General features: G+C 41.5%; 1 protein-coding gene across 2 annotated transcripts in view; it reads left to right on the forward strand.

Annotated features, from left to right (window-relative positions):
- Positions 1–23,438, forward strand: part of PRKD1 (protein kinase D1) — a 218,160-nt gene that overhangs the window by 17,002 nt on the left and 177,720 nt on the right. The gene's annotated exons all lie outside the window — the stretch shown is intronic.

A 23,438-nucleotide genomic window follows, 5' to 3' on the forward strand; every position in this document is an offset into this window, starting at 1 on the left:
GTTGAATAACATTGGGGAGAGAATTGCTCTGTACAACATGGTATGTACGGAGTAATTCCAATCATCCAGGAGAGTTGCTCTGTACAAAATGGTTTTACAAACTTGCTTGGATGATGATGATGATAATAATAATAATAATAATAATTCAATTTATATCTTGTTCTCCTCACTGAAGTGAGCTCAGAGCAGTTTACAGATAATCTAAAATAATAAGAATAATAAGACCAGTAAAATAATTACTACATTAACATTAAAAGTGCTAAGTCCAAGATGGCAAAGTGCAGCCAGCTTCTTCATAACAATAAACAGTCCTCCAGATAAAATAGAAGGTCTGAACTCCATGGTGACTCCATTCAGAACACTCAGAATGACAGTTGAAGGCTTGGTGGAAGAGCTCCTTCTTAAAATCCCTGTGGAATTGTAAAAAGTCCCACAGGGCTCTCACATCCACAGGGAGCTTGTTCCACCAGCACGGGGCTGTGACCAAAAAGGTCCTTGTACTTGTTGTAACCAGCCTAGCTTCTCTAGGGCTGGGAATTGAGAGGTGTTGAGACCCTGAGAGGATGTGTTGATTAGGGACTGTGGTATAGGTCATTGTAAGTAGGATCCAATTTATGTAATTTCTGAACTGCTTAATGTGTCAAATGAATATTTATGCTATATGGGACTTCTGGTTTTGGCGACCCGACCTAAGGAGCGACTTGGACCGGCTCGTCCAGAGCCGCTCCTTAATTGTGCAGTCGAGAAGTCTCTCACCTTGGGTGACTCAACTCTGGGATCCAGGAAGGGTCCTGGAAGGCAGGCAGCTTGAGCTGTGGATCGGGGCTGATAGCGGCAGCTGTCTCCCGAGCCCGGCTCACTGCGAGCCTCGCTGCTCTGATCGCCATTTTTAAATGGCATCAGGGTTGACTGCCGGACTTCTTTCTTTTCTATCAAGAGTTTCTGCATGAGCTGAACAAACTGCATTACCATTATGAAGACTGTAAGTCTCCCTTCTTTTAATATCAAGTTTTGAAGTACTATTTCTTTAACCAGGGGAATTGGAGAGCTGGAAGTGAAGCGGAACACGGACTGAGGCAAAGGCGGTGAGAAAGGGGGTGGGGAAAACTCTCTCCCTTTCTCCTCTGAGGCTTCCAAAAGTTCCAGCCTAACCTGGTGTCTTTTATAACCTTATCATGGGAAATATGAATCACACCAGTTTCTAAAGACAGAAAAGACTTGATGGCTGAACTCAGTTGACCCACTTTAAACTTTTTTCTGGGAGAAAGACTTGGCTTTCGGAAAGTTGTCTGCAAGCATATATGGATGATAAGCACAGCTGGTATAAGAAGGAGTTTGAAGTTCATCCTGAAGTACTCTGAATGTTTATGTGGGTTTTAAATAGTCATTTAATCTCTGGTGGGATCTGTACAGTGGATTATAAAATACAGCTATATTTTTGATAGATGGAAGAATAGCTGTGAAAGCTTTTAAGTGGATTACAAATTCCTGATGATGGATACTATGGATATGACCCTTTAATTTTGGTCCTATTTTTATATGTTTTGAATATTCTGCCTTTTTATAAACTTTTTATCCATTTTTTTTCTTCACCCTCTGTGGAGTTTTTATTTTTTCACTTTTATATTGGAAATATTTGGATGGCTTTATTTTTGTTTATCCTATTTTTTCTCTGGGCTACTTTTTAATTTCTGATTTTACCTGTGGATTATACAAATGGGGCATCCAGCCCTGGATTACAATTTATAACCTGCAGCAGCTGGATGAGTTTGTTAGGATTTGGACTCCATTGAACCATTTCCTTTAGAAAAGATGTCACAGCGAATTTTTTCTGTTTCAGTGAGTTCAACTGTTTTGACTAGGTAATACTAAAGATTGTTGTGCTAAAAAGTTTTTGTTGAATATAAGTCTTATCACTGTTTTGGGTTTGGTAAATTGTTGATAGAAGCAAGAAGGCTGTTTTTCTTTTTAACAAACTATGATTTCTGTATAGTATTGGTACTGTCTGATAGATACTAGCTTATCTAATATAAACAGGAACGTTGAGTTCCAAAACAGATTACTGAAGAGGTAGCACGCAAAATTTGTGGCTGTGAGTGCAAATATACTAATAAGGATGGCTTTAAAGAGATATCTTTTTTTAAAAAAAAGATAATCGAGAAGATAAACCACCAATCCTTTCACCTAGCTCTTTGTCGGGCCCAGGGAAGTTTACGATCATGTAGGGAGATATGAAAGAGATGCAAAATACTCTACTAACTGCCATAGCACAGTTGACTGGTAAAGTAGATAACATAGGAGAGCAGATGGCAGAGATCAAACAAGAGCTTCAAGAGAACAGAAAACAGACAGCAGAGATCAATAAAGCCTTAAAGGTACTAGATACACAGGTGACAACACACAAAAGGTGGAACAGCTGGGAAAAGAACAGAATGTACATGACAGCAGACTTCTACAGCTGGAAATAGATAGAGCAACTTATCTGTTGAGATTTCAAAATGTACCAGAAGAAAAAACTGAAGATTTACAGAAAATATTAAGTGAGGCCTTGGCAGAAATTTTACAGGTGACACCTGAAAGGATGGAAGAAGAATTTGATCAAGTTAAGCGAGTACCATCAAGTTTTACGAGACGGAATAAATTGCCTAGTGAAATTTATTTGAAGCTTACAAGAAAGAGGACTAGAGACAATATTTTGAAGCAAGGAAGAGACAAACCAGTGACGATAGCAGGAAATATGGTGAAAATTCTGAGAGAGGTGCCATGGCCAGTCAGACAAAAGAGAAGAGAATATCAAACCCTGAGAAACTTCTTGAGAGAAAGAGAAATTCCCTATACACGGCTAATGCCGGAAGGCTTACTTTTTACTTAGGAAGAGAACAGATATAGGATAAACTCTATAGCTCAGAATTTTTTGGAGAGAGCGGAGAAAAAAGAGGGGAAGAAAAAGAAGGAAGAGGAAGAAGAAGGATCTGATGAAGAGGATCCAAACGAACCATGGAAATATCCGACAAGGTTCCAGACCAAAAAAGATAAAAAAGATAGTGATAAAAAAAATCCATAAATCTCTATTAATGTGAATGGACTCAGTTCTTCTATAAAAAGGAGGTAAATATCTGACAAAATTGGAAATAATTTGTTTACAAGAAACTCATTTTTTGGCTAAAGAGCAACACTTTTTGAAAAATAAGAAACTTGGCAATTTGTTTACACAACAGATATGAATAAAAAGAAAAGGGGATTGGCAACTTATGTTAAGGACAAATTTACCCACAATTACAGTATGCTTCTGAAGATGGAAGAATTCTATTAGTGGAAGTCATGGTGGACAATAAAAAAATCTTATTGGCAAATATTTATGCCCCGAATGATCACCAAGAGAAATTTTTCCAAGACTTACATCTCAGGTTGTCAAATTTGGATTATGCAGAATACTGCATAGTAGGAGATTTTAACGCAGTTTCTGACAGACAATTGGACAAAAAACCACACATAAATATACTAAAATTAAAAGTCCCCAACTACCAACAAATTTTTGGAAGCTAGTAGAAGAACTGGACCTGATTGATGGAGAACAAAATACCCAAATTCGAAAGACTTTACATATTACTCTGCCAGCCACCAAATGTGGTCAAGAATTGATATGTGATGGCTTTCTACAAATTTGGTTAAAGACTTAGTTGAGACAGAAATCCAAACAAGAGCCATATCAGATCATAGTCCTGTAATGGTAAATCTCAAAGGCACACGAATGAGAAGAACGTGGAGGTTAAATACTTCTATTTTAAAAGATAAAGACTGAAAGAATCCAAGGCTGAAATGGAATCCTTCTTTAAACAGAACATAACTCAAGATGTAAAGATGCAAGTAGTTTGGGACACTGCTAAAGCATATTTTAGGGGTCTTGCAATGAGACATACTGCAAAGAAAAAAAAAGAATTGAAAATTTTCAAAAATTGATGTTGCAAGCAGGAGAAGCTGAAAAGAATTTAAAAGCACAACCAACAAGACAGGAGTTCCAAAATAAGGTTAAAGAAACACAGCACCAACTTACCGTATTTTTCGGTCCATAAGACGCTCTGGACCATAGGATGCACGTTCCTCCTGGGGGGCAATCCGCTGCCTCCGCCTCCGATCCCGGCGTTTCCCCCGCACCTGCCTGCCTGGCTCCAGCTCTGCTTCCAGCAAGCGCTGGGATCGCTCCACGCTGCCCCACCGCAAACCCAGCGCTTCGCGAGCGCCGGCTGCGGAGGGGGCAGCTTGCTTCCTCCATGCCTGTCTGCCTGGCTCCAGCTGTGACGTTTACAGCAAGCACCAGGATTGCTCCCTCCGCCCTCCGATCCCGGTGCTTGCTTTAAGCATCAGAGCTGGAGCCTGGCAGACAGGCACAGAGGAAGCATGCCTCCCCCTTCGCAGCCGGCGCTCGCGAAGCGCTGGGTTTGCGGTGGGGGCAGCATGGAGTGATCCCAGCGCTTGCTGGAAGCAGAGCTGGAGCTAGGCAGGCAGGCGCGGGGGAAGCGCCGGGATCGGAGGCGGAGGCAGCAGATCGCCCCCCCCCCCCCGGAGAAAGGTACGTCCTATCGTCCCTTCACTCCATAAGACGCACACACTTTCCCCCCACTTTTTTTGGGGGGGGGGAAGTGTGTCTTATGGTCCGAAAAATACGGTAATTTATTACTTATAGAGGAAATGGAGAAACAAATTGAGATTTGCCAGACAAAATTTCTTTGAACATGCTAATAAGCCTGGAAGGTGGTTGGCTTACAGAATGAGAAAAGAGAACGGCAAAAGAATAATACCGGTTTTGAAAGACGAGAATAACAAAGAGAAAGTTCAAAGATAGGCGATACGCCAAATTGTGGAACAATTTTACAAAAAACTATATGAAGACAAACAAGTTCAAAAGGTAGACTTAGAAGAATACATTAGCCAAAATAACCTTAACAAATTTACAGAAGGACAACAAAAAATTCTAAATGAACCAATAACAATAAGGGAAGTGGGAGATGCAATGGCATCTCAAAAGAATGGCAAAGCTCTGGGCCCGGATGGCCTACCTGCTGAGTTCTACAAAGCCTTTGAGGAGCCTTTACTGTTGCCATTTAAACGGCTTCTTGAAAGGATTCAAGAGGAAGCGCAAATACCAGTTTCATGGCAAGACGCTACAATATCCTTAATTCCAAAAGAGGGTGCAGACTTGCAAGATATAAAAAACTATCGCCAATTTGTCTTTTAAATGTGGATGACAAAATTTTTGCAGTAATATTGGCACAATGTCTGAAGCAGGTCCTACAGTCCACAATACACCAAGACTAGGCAGGATTTCTCCCTAGAAGATACTTGAAAGATAATGTTAGAACAGTATGTAATATAATGGCATACTATGGCCGTTTTCCCACTTACCTTACCCCGGAGCGACGTCCCTCCTCACCGCGCTGCGTCTGTGTGGATTTCGCACAAACTGCTGCGCAGCACCAGGAAGAGCCGCGTGGTCCCGGGGCTTTTGCGTTGCAAATGTAAACTGCTTTTTGGCGGTTTACATTTGCGACGCAAAAGCCCCGGGAGTACGCGGCTCTTCCTGGTGCTGTGCAGCAGTTTGTGCGAAATCCGCGCAGACGCACCGCGGTGAAGAGGGACGTCGCTCCGGGGTAAGGTAAGTGTGAAAACGGCCTATGAGTCACCTAGAGAAACAAATAATCTGTCTGGATGCAGAGAAGGCCTTTGATAATGTTCGTTGGCAATTTTGTTGGAGAGCCAGTTTGGTGTAGTGGTTAAGTGTGCGGACTCTTATCTGGGAGAACCAGGTTTGATTCTCCACTCCACTTGCACCTGCTAGCTTGGCCTTGGGTCAGCCATAGCTCTGGCAGAGGTTGTCCTTGAAAGGGCAGCTGCTGTGAGAGTCCTCTCCAGCCCCACCCACCTCACAGGGTGTCTGTTGTGGGGGAGGAAGGTAAAGGAGATTGTGAGCCGCTCTGAGACTCTTAGGAGTGAAGGGCAGAATATAAATCCAATATCTTCTTCTTCAATTTACGTTGCAACAATTGAAGGGAATGGAATGTGGTGAGAATTTCTTGAGAACGATAGAATCAATATATTCTTTGCAAAGGGCAAGGGTGATGGTGAATGGTGAACTAACAGAAGCAATTGATATTCAAAAGGGTACAAGACAAGGCTGTCCACTGTCACCACTCCTTTTTATTTTTTGCTTAGAGATACTAAATAACCAAATAAGAGAAGATACAAGCCTTAAGGGAGCAGTGATTAAAGGTGAACAATACAAATTGAGAGCTTTTGCGGATGATCTGGTTTTTATATTAGAGCAGCCAGCAGACTCAATTAATTGTTTGATAAATAATATTAACTAATTTGGCCACTGGGCAGGACTGAAGATTAACTATCATAAAACAAAATTCCTGATGAAGAATATGATGATAGAACAAATTCAACTTCTCCAACAAAAATCAGGGTTTTTGTATGAGAAAAGAATTCAATACTTAGGTGTGTACATTTCAAATAAATGTAGCAGTTTAAAGATGGACAACTATGACAAATTACTCAAAGAAATTAAAAAAGATCTGGAAAAATTGCATGATTTGAACTTATCCTTAATGGGAAGAATAGCCTCAATAAAGATGAACATTTTACCAAGACTGTTATTTTTATTCCAAACTATTCCAGTACTCTTAAATAGTGGGTTCTTTCAAGAATTGAATAAGATGGTTTCTAAATATATTTGGCAAGGCAAAAAAACAAGAATTAAACTAAAGATACTGCAAGACTCCAAATTGAGAGCAGGCATGGGCCACCCAGAATGGCAACTGTACTATAAAGCTTCTGTGCTCTTGTGGGTAAGAGACTGGGTACTATTGAATGATAAGAGACAGTTGTTGCTAGAGGGACACACTCTTATTTGGGCTGGCATGTGTATTTATGGTATCAAAGATTAGAAGGACATTGTTACTTTAAGAATCACTAGTTCCTGAAATCTCTGTATCATACATGGCCATGACTAAAACCGAGAAAAATTACCAGAAAATTCCAAGATGGGTATCTCCAGTGGAAGCATTCACTCCTCCGAATCTTTTGAAACCTTATCAGAGTTATAGATAGGAAGTTGGTGGTTGAGAACACACATTGAATCTAGGTATGCCAAAGATAAGGCAACAGACTTTAACACAGAGCAATATCCATTTGATAAAATCTTTTTAGGTCCTCAAGAAAAGCTAATCTCTAAACTATATGCATACCTAGTACAGATGAAGATGCAAGATGAGATAGTAAAAGATTGTATGGTCCAATGGGCGAAAAACTTGGGGCATAACATCATGTTAGAAGAATGGGAAAGGCTGTGGAAATTCAATATTAAACTAAGTCAGTAGCCTTTAAAGAAAATTTGTATAAGATGTTTTATAGATGGTACATAACTCCACAGAAATTGTGTAAGATGTATTCTAACATGTCTAATAAATGTTGGAAATGTACTAAACAATCTTTTTACCATATGTGGTGGACTTGTGGGGTGGTGAAAGACTATTGGAAAATGGTTCATGAACTATTACAGAAAATTCTGAAGACACAGTTTAAACCAGAATTATTTTTTATTGAATATATACCCTGATGAGTATTCCAAAGAGACGAGACATTTGTTGGCGCATATTAACACAGCTGCCAGGATTCTTTTGGCACAGAGATGGAAACTTCAGAAGATCCCCACGAGAATGGACTTGGTGGAGAAAATTCTGGAAACGGATGAGCTGGACTACTTATCTCAGTTGTTGGCTGGGAAGTCTAAGGAAGAAGCAAGAAAATATTGGGTAAAACTACATATTTGGCTAGATAAGACTCTTAAGTTTCTTTGGTGTGAACTTATATCTCCTTTCTCCTGTAACTTTTACTATAAGACTGCATTTGTTGGAAATGTCAACTTGAATAGGCACTTCAGCAAGAAGACTTACAACATAAATGTATCAAAATGTCGATGATTTAAAGTTAAGAGATAATATGTGACAATATTTGTATTCTAAGAAAGTATACTACATGCAGACTAAGATATATTTGTAACTATCATTTTCTATTCCCTCTTACCCTTTACCTTCAACTTTTTAGAAAACCAATAAAACTTTCAAAAATCCAGAATATTTATGCTATACTTCAATTCTTTCTCGTGGTCCCTGACTTCTAAAATCCTAATGCATTAGATACTGAATGTCCCAATTTGTTGATTGTTCAGACTCAGTATGCGCAGGGCCAGCCCTAGGGCACGTGGCGCCCCAGGCAGACTCACGGTCTTCCACCCTGTGCCTCTGAGGGCCCTAGACATGCGTGTGCACATGCACACCCCAGGCGAGGTTGCTACTGCTGCTGCCACCTCTGTCCTTCCCTTCTGTGGTACCATGCTCTGCCACTCACCCCGCCCCCTGGCCACTTCTATGCAGCTTCCATGCAGCTCAGCCATCTCAGCATTCTCTCAATAGAGTGCTGCGGGAGGCTTTGCTTCCCCTCCTTTCTGGAACCGGAATTGATGGGGGAGTGAAGCCTTGTTGAGTGCTGTCTTAAGAGAGAATGCTGAGATGCCTGGGCCACGTGGAAGTGGGTAGGACCGATTCTAGTGGCACTCCTCTGAGCGCACTGAGGGAGGGGTGGTGGTGGAGCACGGTGCTGCAGAAGGAAAGGAGGGGAGGTGGTGGGGTGGTGCAGTGATGGCAGCATGGGTGGGAGGGAAATTAGGCATTTGTCTTGGGTACGGAGGGGGAGGGAGAGCCCAATTCAGTGAGCCGGCCCTGAGTATGTGTTATCTGTGTTAAGTCCCTATGAGAAAGGCGGACTATAAATAACGTGATTAAATTATGTGTAGATAGGCTCAGACAAGTCCAAATAGATAAATCAAACTCAGGCAAGAGGGGAGTACATCTAAGTAAGCCTTCTCTCTTTCTGGAATTCAGCCAGACAAATCGATTCCTACACAGGCTTTTTCTGTACTGGGTCCCCCTCCCAACACTCACAGCTGTTCTGCCTTGTGGTATATTTTTCATTCTGCATTGCCTCCTGCTTTCAGCTTGCTGTATATTTTAAATTCTGAATCGCCTCCAAAGTTTGATCTGCATTTTCACCAGGTTATTTTAAAATTCTGCATTGCTCAGTTCTCAGTTCAGTTTCCCTCTGCTGTTTCTCTGAGTTTTCTGATGCTGTTTTGCCACAAACTTTATCCTCCCTCTCACTACTACACTAGAGTAATTCAAATGCAGAAACATTTTCTTGGATATTCTCCCCTCACCCCCTTTCTGCCCCCCTTGGAGGCCATTCCTCTGCGCACCCCCTTCTGTATCACAGGAAGTACTTTGTTGTGCTTGCAACTAAAGGGAAAGTATTGCATGGGTATGGCACATGCTTTGAATGGGGCTTTTTCTCAAGAGCTTTCCCAAAGACTTTCATGTTTGAAAGCACTGGGCACCACCAGATGGGGTTGCAGGAGTAAAGGTGGTCATGGGGTCAAAAGTCAAAAGGCTCTCTCTGCATTCTGTAAAGTGACCAAGGCTCTGAGCTCACCTCTGCTGGTTGCACTTTGTGCAGGGAGGTAATCAGCAGTGTGGTTGAGCTTAAATCTCCCCTCCCCCCAATATTTTTGATTCACTTTTTTTGAGGAAAGCAGGGATGGATTCTGGGGGGGGGGGGGAGGTGCTTTGCAAAGATGGGTTCTCCTTCTAGCGATATTGCCTATGCCTGGAGTAGACCAGCAACAGTGAACTGAGTGGAGTGAGGGAATGAGGAGAGAAAGGGGAGGCTGCATTGTACCTCATTGCTTGCTTGCAGACTTGGCCAGGTCAGTGGCCATTTACCTGTGTTAGTTTCATTCACAAAGAAGATTTAAATGGAAGGCACAAGGAGCCAGGGGTAGAATGGGGTTGGACAAACAAACAAAACAAAGGGAAGTGATCATCAGCATGGAATGAAATTGGTACTGGGATGGGAAAGGTTTGAAAGTGTTTTTCCATGTTATTCTTCAGTGGACAGTTCTTTTTTTGGGGGGGGGGGTGCATTTTGGCAGTCTCTGGAAGCTTAGTGTTAAAATGGTGTCTTCTTGTTTTAAACTTTTAAAAAACCCTTGGGATGCCTCCTCTCCTGACAGACCAGCCATCCAGTCCCTGAGCTTGCATCCCTGTATGGGTTGCCCATGCATGAAGGAGCCCAGTGGTGACCTAAAGAGGGTAGAAGAATGGGAGGAGAGAAAGGGGAGGGTGCAGTCTGCCTCATCTCTTGAGCATGCACCCAGCCAAGTCATTGGCAATTGAACACCCATCTCACAGGTCACAAGTAATATTAAAAGGTAAAGGTAGTCCCCTGCGCAAGCACCGAGTCGTTACTGACCCATGGGGTGATGTCACATCACGACATTTTCTTGGCAGACTTTTTGTTATGGGGTGGTTTGCCATTGCCTTCACCAGTCATCTACACTTTACCTCCAGCAAGCTGGGTATTTATTTTACTGACCTTAGAAGGATGGAAGGCTGAGTCAACCTTGAGCCAGCTACCTGAACCCAGCTTCTTCCAGGATCGAACTCAGGTCATGAGCACAGCTTGGACTGCAGCTTACCACTCTGTGCCATGGGGCTCTTCCACAAGTGACATTAACCACAAGCAAAAACTGCAGGTTTTGGTTGTAGATAAAGAATGCATAATCCAGATATTTTGTGATTCCTGGGGGGAAATGTGGAGGTGCAGAATTGTAAGCGTTGCATCCAAAGTAAAAGGCAAACCAAATCGAGTATGCAAAAACTGTGGGGTAAATTTGCGTGCAGAAAGGGCCATAGTTAGCTCCAATGTGGTGGTGATGGGCTGTTGTCTCTTAGTCCAAGAGGCAGCAACTTTGTTTGTCTTTGCAAGAGGAAGAGGAGGACCTAGCAGTAGCCAAGCATAGCTTCAAAGCTTGGGTTGAGAGACAGCTATCCCATCATCTGTGCATGGATTTGTTCAACTGCATTCTAAAGAGAGATGAGGTAGCCTGACTTACCACGTGTCTTATTCTGAAAGATCCCATCCCCCTTCCTGACTTTGATCTGCAGTGCTGTTAATTTGAGAAACCAGAACAAGGTACACAGGGTGATATAATTTCATAATTGTATTTTTTCTTTCTCTCTCCTGACTTTGATCAGCTTGTAACCCTTAAGAGCAAGACATGTATGTGACAAAATAGCCTGGAAGGGTTTTTTTTAATGTTCTCTATTACAGTCCTACTTAATTCAGACTATGATTTCTGCAAGCCACAGAGAGTCTACATATCCCTGATTGGAGGCCCACCTTTTGGCTGGTTACGTGGACAAAGCAGTGCAAGTAGTGGAATGTAAGGATGTTTCTGGCTTGTCTATGTTCACCACTGTGTCAAATGTTCACATGTTTGGGGACAGGCTGCTGCTGCTTCTATTTTGGTCCCTCAGCACTTGGGAATTTGAATCCTGACAGCAGGGAGCATTTGGCACACATGCTCGAGCCATATGGAACAATTTGCTCTGTGTACCCTGATTTCGATGTCCATGCTTTTTGCTTTTGGCACATAATTAATTTGATTGTCTGGGTGGTGTGTACATGTGTGTGTGGGAGAAATGTGTATATAGTCCTGGGTTGAAGTGAAGAGCTAGAGTCTATGGCTTTAGATCCAGTTTTGTGATTCTGAAATTACTTTTGTGGCTGGATAGTGGATAGCAGCTTCAAAACTTGGCAGTAATTTGAATTGTTCATGGTTGAGATCTATTTGATTTTTACAGCGTGTTGATGTATGTTATACAGGTGAGAAATGACATCAAATGAAATGCAACTTGGTAAAAGGTTTTTACTGTGTGTGAATGTTTGGTTTAATGTTTACAGTTAAGGAAATGTGCAATATATTTACATGTGTCAAAATGAATTGCAGAACTGGACTGAAGTCAAATAGTAGAAAAAATGTCCTTAAATTAGACCCACGGTACAACATACTGGCATACGTAACTGAATGGAACTTCTGTTTGATCTTTTAATGCCTTCTTTCCCAATGGAAAAGAGTAACATAGTATCAGTTGTGCTTTCAAGGGCTAATCCACCTGTGTGTCCTCACTTGCCATAAATAGTATCACCTACTCTGAAGTGACATCACCCCATGGGTCGGTAACGACTCGGTGCTTGCGCAGGGGACTACCTTTACCTTGACAAATTCTTTTTGAGAATGTGTGGAGACAAGTTGGTTATTAAAGTGGAAGTATTTCATGCTTCCTGGAAAGTTGCTCATCTTTAAAAAGTGTTAGACACAAAAAAGCTTTTTAAAAAGTTAGTATAGCACAAAGGGTTGCTTGTTGCCTACAGTAAAAGTGTCCTGTCCCTTTAATAGTGGCTGGTGATGTGACTTACCTCTGTGCCATGAAAAGCTTCAGGTATCCATTTCCACACATGAAGCCTATGTTAAAGGGAGAAGAGATGGTCCTCCAGGTGTGTGGGCAACAGTGGCATAATCAGGTAGTCCTCCTTTCCTGTTCCCATATGAAAGCTGCAGTTTGGGAGACAACATCTTGTCCCCCTACATCTCCAAAGGGGATTTATTGCCTAGCATAGGTCACCACCCAAATGGTTGTATTTAATTAGAAACACTATTCCAAAGCAGTACATATATCTCAAACCTCTTATGAACTGAAAAAAAGAAACTAGATTTTTTTTAGTAACAACATATGTGGTTCAAGTACTGGGAAATGTTACTTCTCTGGAGCCTGAGTTTTTCCTTTACAGTGCCATTTGGATTATATGCAGCCAAAGCATGTTGTGTTGTAAAACTGATAAGACCATAGGTGGTCTCAGGAAATTCACTCTGTCTCAAGCAAACTTCCTGTGCTGAACTGTGAGGATGAATAAGAACTAGTAAGTTCTTTGTGTGCTTTTAAAAGTGCTATGGGAGTTATTAAGAATAATTCTTCCTACAAATTATTCTTAGAAGTTCTAAAACTCTTCAAGTATCTTCATATGGGGCTATTCATTCATCATTTCAAGTGCAGCAAATCATCCAAGTGGCCTTGCAGTTGAAAAGGATTTAAAAAGGCAACCAGTGACTTTATCAGCATTTGGAAAAATATCTCTTCTAGAAGGAGAGTGATTATGTGGCAGAATACAAATGTTATACTTAGCAGACAATTAGTTTCAAATGTTGCTTTTTAGTGTTTAATTGTAAATGACTGAACTACTTCTTCAAGTTTAATGAAAAACACTCCATGAAGCAAGACTCTACTTGTTTGCCAAATTAGAAACAAAAAATGGATTTTCACATTTTTAATCAGAGACTGAGAGTTCCAGCATCATTGTTTTCAGAAAACTGTTAAAGAGGCAGAAAAGTCACATTGTTAAAATGCAATATAAAACACATTTATTTTAGGCGTACTTATTTGTTATCTCCATATGGAATCCTCAGAGTTGGCAATTTACTTGAAAAAAAATGGAGGGGGGGCTATATTGGTAATTACTGGTCTTGATTAGGTTTTTTCTAATATTTACTGGATGCAGAGCAACAAAAATTTTAACAGGCTAACAAAAATTATAGAAACAATACTTCTACTAGGAAATAAGGTCCTTTTAGATTATGGTGCTTCCAGAACTGGCTACATATCCCTTCTGGGAATCTATGAAAATGTTCCTACCATCCATGGTTGTTAATTGAGACCCCCATGTTTAGAGGAAATGTGCTGGGGACAAACAGTAGAAAAATGCCTGGTGCTCAGGTCTTAACATCTACATCTAAGTTTGTCCCAGTCATGTGGTTCACAACAGTTTTTGCTTGCTCAAAGAAGCCCTCAACATTGAAGTCAGCATGCTGAACTAAGTAGAATCAGAGTATAAGGCGGAGATAGGTTCTGAAGCCCAAAGCACTAAACCAATTCTTCAGTCTGACATTTGTAGTTGTGCAAACACTCCCAGTTTACAGAAGGCAAATGAGAATGAGAAGCGAGTATCTTGCCAAGGTTGCAAATGATATACAACAAAGCATTGAAGTGTAAGCCCTCAAAAATAACCTTTCCCCAATTTATTCAGTTTCAGTTTCTGCCATCCATTAAAAACTGGGAGGGGAAAAAGTGGAGGAATACCTTTACAAGCTGCACCAACTTTCTGAGGATTTGTTTGTTCCCTTTTTGTTCCAGGTACTTATAAAGTTTCAGCATCACCAGAAGAATGAGCTGTAGGGGTCCTGGTTGGTACCCTTGGATGAGTCAACCAGTGAGTCTAGGGCTCTAGAACATTCCAGATGGTTTCATTTATTGCTTGTTAATTTCTTTATAAAGTAGGGTTCCTGTTACCCCACTTCTGGGGACTACAACCCGCTGGCATGCAAATGGCTGGTGGGGGAGTCCCGCCCTGAAGAGCTCCATCATTGCCCAATGTGCCCAGTGTGGTGACATCACCAGGAAGTGACATCATTGTGCTGGGCACATTGCATGGGGGACACTTTAGCAGTTGTGTAAAAAATCTATGGTGCCCCACCAGCAGCCAGGTAAGTCTTGGCAAGCCTATTATAAAGGGTCTTTGGGGAAAAAAAATCAGGGTACTAATATGAAATAAAGGCAAACTTAGATTTCCTCCCAAAGCAATTCCTTAGTTTATTCCTTCTTTGCCCCCCAAAGGAAAAACTACTTTTTTGTTTTCTTGTATCTTGTCTCAAACCACCTGATGCCATTACCTTATTGCTGTCTGCAGCTTAAAGAAGTGAGCCTTCAGTAAAGAAGACACAAAGGCAGTGGCAAGCCAGTCATCAGTTCCTGGTGCCACGATACTCATCTCTTCTCTAGCACAATATGTCATCCTTGTTTCTCCAGTGCTTCTATTCTCCATTTGATTTTTTTCTTTAGAGGCAGGTGGGGTTAACATTCCATTCTGCAATAGATCCAGAGTTTTGAAATCTTAGTGACTACCATCTTGAGAGGAAAAACAGTAAAAACATATACTGAAGTTTTCTGTAAATTGCCTTTTAACAGTCAGGTGCACTGGGCATGACACTTCCAATTAAACATATTCAATGTTTGTGCTGCTATTTTTCAAGTTAATAATTGTTATATAGTTTGCTTACTTTTAAATAAAAACAAAGCAAAATAAGATTTCTCCACTCTGCATTCTGTTTCTTTGGCTAACTCAGGGTGGTCTACAAATTATGTATAGTTCTTAATTCTTTTTGTTGTAATTTTTTTGACATTGAATGCACTGCAGCCACTTGGGCTGTGATTCAAGGGAAACACTGTGATTTCTTCCCATCAAGTATAAAAACAGTTTTTGGAGAGTAATTGTTAAGAAAATACCATGATGATTGCAAACTCTAATTTGGGAAATTCTCGGAGATTTAGGGTACGGAACTTGAAGGCAGTTTGGGGAGGGGAGGGTCTTCAGCAGGGTGTAATGCCATAGAGTCACCTATGTAATGAGAAAACATTTAACTATCATCCCTTAAAGTTATCTACCTCTTTAAACTGCCACTAAAACAGCTGTGTTCTGGGGGGGGGGGGGTTTATACCATGGGGGAAAAATTCTGGAACTCCATAGCTGTGTGTAACTCTGCATTCAAACTCTGCAAGTTAACTTCTGAGTTAGCTGATTATTTGTTCAGCAGTGCAAGTTTTATTTTCTTCAAAATGGCGATCACAATTTCTCTATAGTAGAAAATTCCTAGAGTAGACCTTCTTGTTCGTCTCTCTTATCTTATTACTTCCTGCTTTGCTAGGCAGCAAATCCCGTTCTCAGTGGTATCCAAATCTCACAGTCTTTATTAGTCTCATTTCTCTTCTTACTTCCTGCTTTGCTAGGCACCAAGTCTCATCCTCAATGTTATCCAAGTCTCACGATCTTTGACGTATTTCCTGTGTTGATTGTAGAGAATGCAGAGCCGTGACGTTAATGCTTTCATCGATGACCACAGGTATTTCAAACAAAAACTTCTTTCCCAATTTTTAGCATTGTCCTTATTTTAACAAAGCCCAAAATTCAATTTTTCTTTTCTTTGTCTTCCCCTCTTTCTAGATCACTCCTTCCCACCTTCCAAAATTATTTAGTTTGCCTTAAAAAAGTCCAAGAGCAAAAGATTATAATCAGTACCTCTCCACTGATATCCAGCTTAGCTTCAGTCTCTTCAAATATCAAATGTTTATCAGTCCCAAAAGAGCTTAGGATCTTGTCAAGTTTATGCCAATCGAATGGCTCTATAAGCCTCTGTAGATGATGAAAAACGCCACTCTTCTCCGGCGGTCCCTCAAAGCTTCTAAAGAGCCCTCAACGGAGTTCCCTATCAGCCAAGGTTAACCTCCTCTGAGTTTCTGTGCGTATCTTGGACAAATCTCTAACTGAGAAATGTAGGCAGAAGGCCAAAAAAAGCCTTTTCCTACCCTGAACCAGAGGCTTAAGTCTGTCCCCGTTCAGAGGACAGGTCAGCTCAGCACGATTCCCAAACTGGAAGCCCCGTCAAAGTAAATCTCCTCCAAGTTTCCCAAGCGTGTCTTGGACTATTCTCTAGATGAGAAAAGTAGGTAGTAGGTGTTGAAATGCCTTCTCTACCCCCACACAGAGGTTCCAGCTGCCTCCCTTGTGAGAAGCAGTTCAGGTCTCCATTTTCCAGCCCCCGGAAGTCCAATTCCCCATTATTCTCTATGGGAATCATTCTCCATAAGGAATAATAGAGTGCCCAGTAGACATTTCCCTCCCCCCCACGCTTTCTAAAGTGGGGGGAGGTCCTCCAAACCAGGGAATCCCCTGCCCCCTCCCTCTCTCTCATACACAAATACTTACTGGGTCTTGTTCCTGCAGATCTGAAAACAAAAGCAAAACAAAGGGAGGGGCCATTCTCCGAAGCCCTTCCTATTTCCTGCTTCCTGCTCAGCCTTAAAGGCACATATTTTAAAAGCGGACCTTCAGGAGCTCTAAAACTACATGGTGATTGTGGGGGGTGGGGCTTCCTCCACCGGCCAGCTGGCTGGGGGCAGGGAGAAGCCTGTAAAATCTTATGCTTGCAGACTGCAGTGTAGCTGTTAGGCTGCATGAGCAGAGTTTGCTTCCCTGGATGGGAAGAGTCAGGGGGCGCCCGTTTCGGCGCGCAGAGAAAAAGGCGGGATCTGACAGTCTTAACTGTCAGATCTGTGCTCCTCATCAGCTCCTTCGTCTTGGAAGACGATCGGCTGAGGCTGAGGCTTTTCTTTCGTTTTTGGTTGGACGTCGGGCTTTGTTGGGGCAGTCGACTGGGCAGCGGCGGGTGAAGCGCTGGCTGGAGTGTCGCCGTTGGCTGGAGCATCGGCTTCAGTGCTGCGGGCTGGCAGCAGCATCGGAGGCAGTGGAGGATGTGGCATTGTCCTTCTTGTTGGCTGAGTCTGCCTAGGGTTTGGGGTCTGCTGGGGCAGGGGTTGTGGAGCCCAGGGGTTGGTCTTTCCCCTTTTAATTTTTGAGGGTGTGGGCCTGTGGGGCAACCTGGGTTTTTTATTATTGCCCTTGAGGTTGGCAGGTGACCATTTTGGAGAGCCTCCCTCTCTCCCCCATTTTTCTCCTACTGGAGACATTGGTGTGTAGCAGAGGCTTTTGTGGCCATTTTGAGTTCCCTTTCTTCTTCCAGGAGGAAGCCATTTTAGAGTGGAGCTGCAGGAGGCCATTTTGTGGTCTTGTGCTTGCTATTTAGATGGCTGGTGGAAAAGGGTCAGGCAAGCCCAAAGGAAAAAAGCCGGCGCCCAAGGCTCCTGCAGTTATTTGCGGGTAAGACAGTCATCACTGTCCGTCACTCTAAGACGGATCAATTGCAGAAGGGTATGGTGCTCGAGTTGGGTAGTTGTTCAGAGCTTGAGCTGTGTCCAGTTACTGCGTTGGCTGCTTATTTGGCAGTTAGGGGGCCCATGGAGGGGGTTTTGTTTATACATTTGAATGGTAGCCGTTGACGAAGCATCAGTTTTGGGCAGTAACGGCACGGGCTTTGGGTGAGTTGGGGTTGTCTGGGGTGCGGTTTGGGACCCACTCCTTTAGAATTGGGGCAGCCTCAACAGCGGCTGTCATGGGGTATCCTTCCACTTCCATTCAGAGATTGGGCAGGTGGCGTTCCTCGGCCTATAAGGCTTACGTGCAACCTTTTATTAGGCCATGAGTGACTTGGTGTCTGTTGTTGGTTTTGTTCTTGTTGAACTGTTTTTTCTCTTTAGATGCTGTTGTTCCTGGCCAGAGGAGCCGAGTTCTTGTATGCGGCCATAGCCACGCGTTTTGGGCCGCTCATCAGGCTCGGAGAACTGCGGTTGGCTCTCAGCTGGGACTCAGCCAGCATGTGTGTATCGAATGCTGGGGGTGCTGGGGCCTTCAGTGGCCGGGCCTGCTGCCTTTGTTGTTTAAAGATTGTGGGTCCTCCTCCTCAGGTTTTAATTGTTCACCTGGGAGGTAACAATCTGGGACTCTTAAAGGGCAAGGCCTTAGTTTGGCAGGCCCGGAATGATTTCCAGCACATTTGGGAGCGATGGCCTGGGACCACCATAATTTGGTCAGCCATGCTGCCCCCCCTGGTGTGGCGTTCTGCTTGGGACCCTGCAGCTATAGAAAGGGCCTGGTATGAGGCTAATAAGGAGATCAGGAAGGTGCTGGAAAAGGGGTTGGGCCACTATTTGCCCCATCCGGACATTTTGTTGAAATTTCCTGACCTCTACAGAGGGGATGGGGTCGATCTCTCGGAAAAGGGTAATATGCTTTTCCTGAGAGATTTGCAGCAAGGGTTGCGGGTGGCTCTGGGCCTCCCGGTGGGCGCTAAGCCCTAAGTAGAGACTTGGCCTTAGTAGTGGCAGGTTTTTGGGGCTTAGGGCACTATGCGGCTAGGGGAGGACTGTGAAGCATCCCCCTTTTGGGGAATTTGGGGTCTGGCATGATCAGCCTTCGGGTTTGAAGACCCAGGTTTGGAGAATGCAGACTGTCCGGGGGGCTCGGCTAGAGGTTGCCTTTCTGGCGAGACGTACATCTGGGTTTGGGGCACCTGCTGGGCCTGCCTGGAGGGAACTGAGTAACACTGAGCTCCGGCTGGGGAGCTGGGTATCTTGCCCGTTAATGGCAGGGGAGTGGTCACGGTGACCCCTAGCCCTGGCCAGGCCGCTGGTGGCGTACCCTTGCTGTTTATTAGAATATTGAATAAAGTGGCCCAATTTTATACCAATACTCTGTGTCTGACTCTTTATTCCGTCCTTGGGGAGCCATCTGTGCTTCCTATTAAAATTTCTGTTTCCTTGAGCTGGATATATTGGAAAGCAACACTGGTAGTTTTTAAATCTAAGAGATGGGGAATCCTATTGTGCTCTGCAGTAACTTTAATGAAATGCAACAAAAACGACCCCATATCTTATTGCCTACACCAGTCATTTTCCATCTGTCACTCATCCTCTTGCTGGTAGGTCACAAAGCTCAAGCTCTTGAACTAGGAAAGGAGACTATTGGACAAAAAAAGGAGGAGTGTGGAGCTCTTTTCCTTTTCCTTGCAATCCCACAAATTCTCAGACCTCTGCTTGCCCCCCAGCCACTGTTGGCATGGGAAAGAACAGGCATAGGTTATGTTGTTTGTGGGACCACTGTTGATACATCATGGATCCAAGCTGAGCCCCTGCCTTCATCTCAAAGGCACTTCCTAGTGTCTCATGCAGGGCTGTGCCGTAAGCATCTGCTTGAACATTTGGAAAAGGAAAGGATATATTGTTTCTGTATTCAATTTATTGTGTTTCATAGAGAGGCTTGGGTTCCTGTAGTGTTCAGTTGAGCAGAATTGCCTCCCTTGTCCAAGTTAGTAAATTGTTGGAGGGAATAAAAGTTATCAGAACTGCAGCTAACAGATTCTTGGATGAGTTGTTATGAAAGAATCACCAGGAATCTCTAATTTTAACAGCATTTCATCTGTCAAACTTTACCAAATGTAACAGCAGCAGTCAAAAGCATAGTTGTTCCAGTAATAAATAGGTAGACACAAAGCATGTAATGGTTGTAGGGAAAATTACAAAAAAAGTCTGTAAAAACCCAGGATTTCTACAGAAAGGATTTGCATCACAATTGATCCTTTTAATTGTACTTCTTTAAATTTTCTATCCAACTTTTGGGTCATTGTTTATTGGTTGAGAGTTTGATCTAGAAACAGCTTGTGCAATAAGAGAATGAGCATGATCCAGTGGGAAGAATTTTGGATATAGCTATGAGATGGCTGGATGTAAATCTCCTCTCTATATCTGAAGAGATGGAAAAAATATATTCATTGGTTCCTAAGGAAGGACTTTCCTATAATTTTTGGAACAAAATTCTGTTGAATATAATTACTGTAAGTTGTGAAGAAATGTCCTCTACCCAAGAATTCATCCTTACATTTCAACTATTGTTACTGTTCTCTGTTACATTAATGAATCTGGATGAAGGAGGACCGTGGCTTACTGACACCCTGCTGCCACATCTCACCCCAAACAGACCAATACTACAAAGAACTGAAAGGCTAAAAGGTGAACTCTTCTTTTAGGCAGGAAGATCCAAATGACCCCCAGGTGAAACAGACTCCCCAAGTAGATTATAAATTCTTAGGATGCAAATAAATGCTTTTATACTCTTGTTCTTAACCTTTCTCTGACAAGTTGCTGTTGACTTGGGAGCAGAAACCATGTTAATTAAAGCTTTTACTGAGGATTCCATTGTGTCCATGTGGCAGGGACACTGGGAGAGATGATCCATCTATGAGAATTAGGGTAGTGATGAACTTTAGACTACTGCAACGTCCAGTGCAGCTAGCCATTATCATCGTTTTTGTCTTAGCTCAGGGAAAATGCCCCCTGAGCAAACTAATTTATGCAGTAGCTCACAACTTTAATAACAGTAGCTCAGAAAGTAGAATTTTTGCTCAAAATGCTCCACAGCTTAGAGGGAGTATTGTGTAAAAACAATTTTTATTATTCTACAACATATTATATCACTATTTCTCTCAAATAAAAGTCAATATGTTGCTTCACGTTTCCACCACCCCTCCTCCCTTTCAAGACTTCCTCAGTGTTACTTACAATATAAAAGCAATAAAGGTAATTTAACATTTAAAAAAAAACTGTTTAAAAAGAAAAAAGGAACTTTTACTTCTTTATGGTTATTACCTCATTTGATTAATGATCCAATATATTACTAAATTAAGTCATATTATCTTATTATAATCTTTTAAGAAAGAACAACATATTTTCTCATACTCTTATTTTAACTTTCATTCTTGTCTCAGTAAATTAAAAATAGCTGATAAACAAGTTACCCATTATCAAATATCACCAAGTGTCCTTTCACTCTCCAATGTTCTTCCACATAGTTCTGAAACTTTCGCTATTCATTATTAAATTTTTCCATATCAAGTTCCTTCAGTGTTCTTGTTAATTTGTCCATTTCACTCCAGTGCATAGTTTTCATAACCCAGTCCCATTTTTCTGGAATTTTATTTTGCTTCCACAATTGCGCATACAATGTCCGTGCAGCTGAAAGCATGTACCAAAGTAATCTTCTGTCTTGCTTCGGAAAATTTTCTATTTGTAATCCCAACAAAAAGATTTCTGGTGCCTTTTTCACTTTGTATTCCAAAATCTTTGACATTTCTTGCTGGATCATTTGCCAATATTGTACAGCCCTTTCACAAGTCCACCACATATGGTAGAAGGACCTTTCATGTTTTTTACATTTCCAGCATCGATCAGACATCTGATTATTTGTTTTCGACAGTTTTTTTGGTGTCACATACCATCTATACAACATTTTGTAACGATTTTCTTTTATGTTATTACATGTCAATATTTTCATACAGTTCTTCCACAAATATTCCCATTGTTCCATCTGAATTTCCTTGTTTATATTAATTGCCCACTTTATCATTTGAGATTTTACCACTTCTTCCTCTGTAGACCATTTCAGTAACAGTTTATATACTCTTGAGATCAATTTTATGTCCTCACCAAACAGTATTTTCTCCATTTCTGTTTGTTCTTGCCTTTTTCCTTCATTGCTAATATCCTGCTTCAGCAGACTTTTAATTTGTAACCATTGAAACCAATTAAATTTATAATCCAATTCTTCCACTGATTTTAATTCCGCTTTGCCTCCTTGTATTTTTAACAACTGTTTATATGGTAACCATTTCTCTTCCTCAATATCCGAATATAACTTCATTACTTCCGTTGGCACAATCCACAACGGTTTTCTCTCATCTCCATATTTTTGGTATTTCAACCAAGTTTTAAGCAAACTACTTCTTACATAATGATGTGAGAAAAAAACATCCATTTTACTTTTCCCATAGCACAAATATACATGCCAACCAAAAACCTTTCCATGGCCTTCTAATGTTAATAATTTTCTGATTAATAACACTATCCAATCCTTAATCCATACCAAACAAACTGCATCATGATATTGTCTTAAATTCGGTACTTGGAAGCCTCCCCTTTCTTTAGCATCTGTCAGGATCTTCATCTTAATTCTTGGTTTCTTGCCAGCCCATATAAATTCCGAAAGTTTCCTCTGCCATTTATGAAATTGTTTATCTTCTTTCACTATTGTTATAGCTTGAAACAAGTACATTATTCTTGGTAATACATTCATTTTTATTGCCGATATTCTACCCAGGATAGACAAATTCAACTTATTCAATTTTTGTAAGTCCACCTCAATTTTCCGCCAAAGCTTTTCATAGTTGTTTTTAAATAAGTCAATATTCTTTGTTGTAATTTCTGCTGCTAAATACTTTACTTTAGAGGCCACTTCACAGTTTGTTAAATTTTGTAATTCCATTTGCTTAGATTTTGACATATTTTTACACAATTTTTTTGTTTTCTCTTTATTTACATAAAAGCCTGCCAGATCACCATATTCTTTTATTTTTTGGAGCAGCAACGGTGTAACTTGAGTTGGGTTTTCATTTATAAACATTACATCATCGGCAAACGCTCTGTATTTGTAAGAAAAGCCTTTTAATTTCAAACCCTCTATCTCCTTATCTTCTTGAACTTGCATAAGCAGTATTTCCAGCGTCATTATAAATATCAAAGGGGATAGAGGGCACCCTTGTCTTGTTCCTTTACAAATTGCTATTTTCTCTGTCAAATCTGCATTTATACAAAGTCTTGCTTGTTGGACAGTATATATTGCCTTTAGTATTCTAACAAAGTCTTCACCCAATCCCAATTTCTCCATTACTGCAAACATAAAGTCCCAATGAACATTGTCAAAAGCTTTCTCTGCATCAGCGAAAAGCAAAGCTACTTCTTTTTCAGGATGTTTTTCATAATATTCTATTGTATCTATTATAGTTCTGATATTTTCTCTTAATTGCCTTCTGGGGAGAAACCCTGCTTGTTCCTCTTTAACAAAACTATTCAAATGCTGCTTCAGGCATTCCGCTAAAATTCTAGCATATATTTTGTAGTCATTATTTAGCAATGAAATTGGTCTATAGT

The sequence above is a fragment of the Heteronotia binoei genome, chromosome 21, assembly GCF_032191835.1.
Source record: "Heteronotia binoei isolate CCM8104 ecotype False Entrance Well chromosome 21, APGP_CSIRO_Hbin_v1, whole genome shotgun sequence".
Lineage (NCBI taxonomy): Eukaryota > Metazoa > Chordata > Lepidosauria > Squamata > Gekkonidae > Heteronotia > Heteronotia binoei.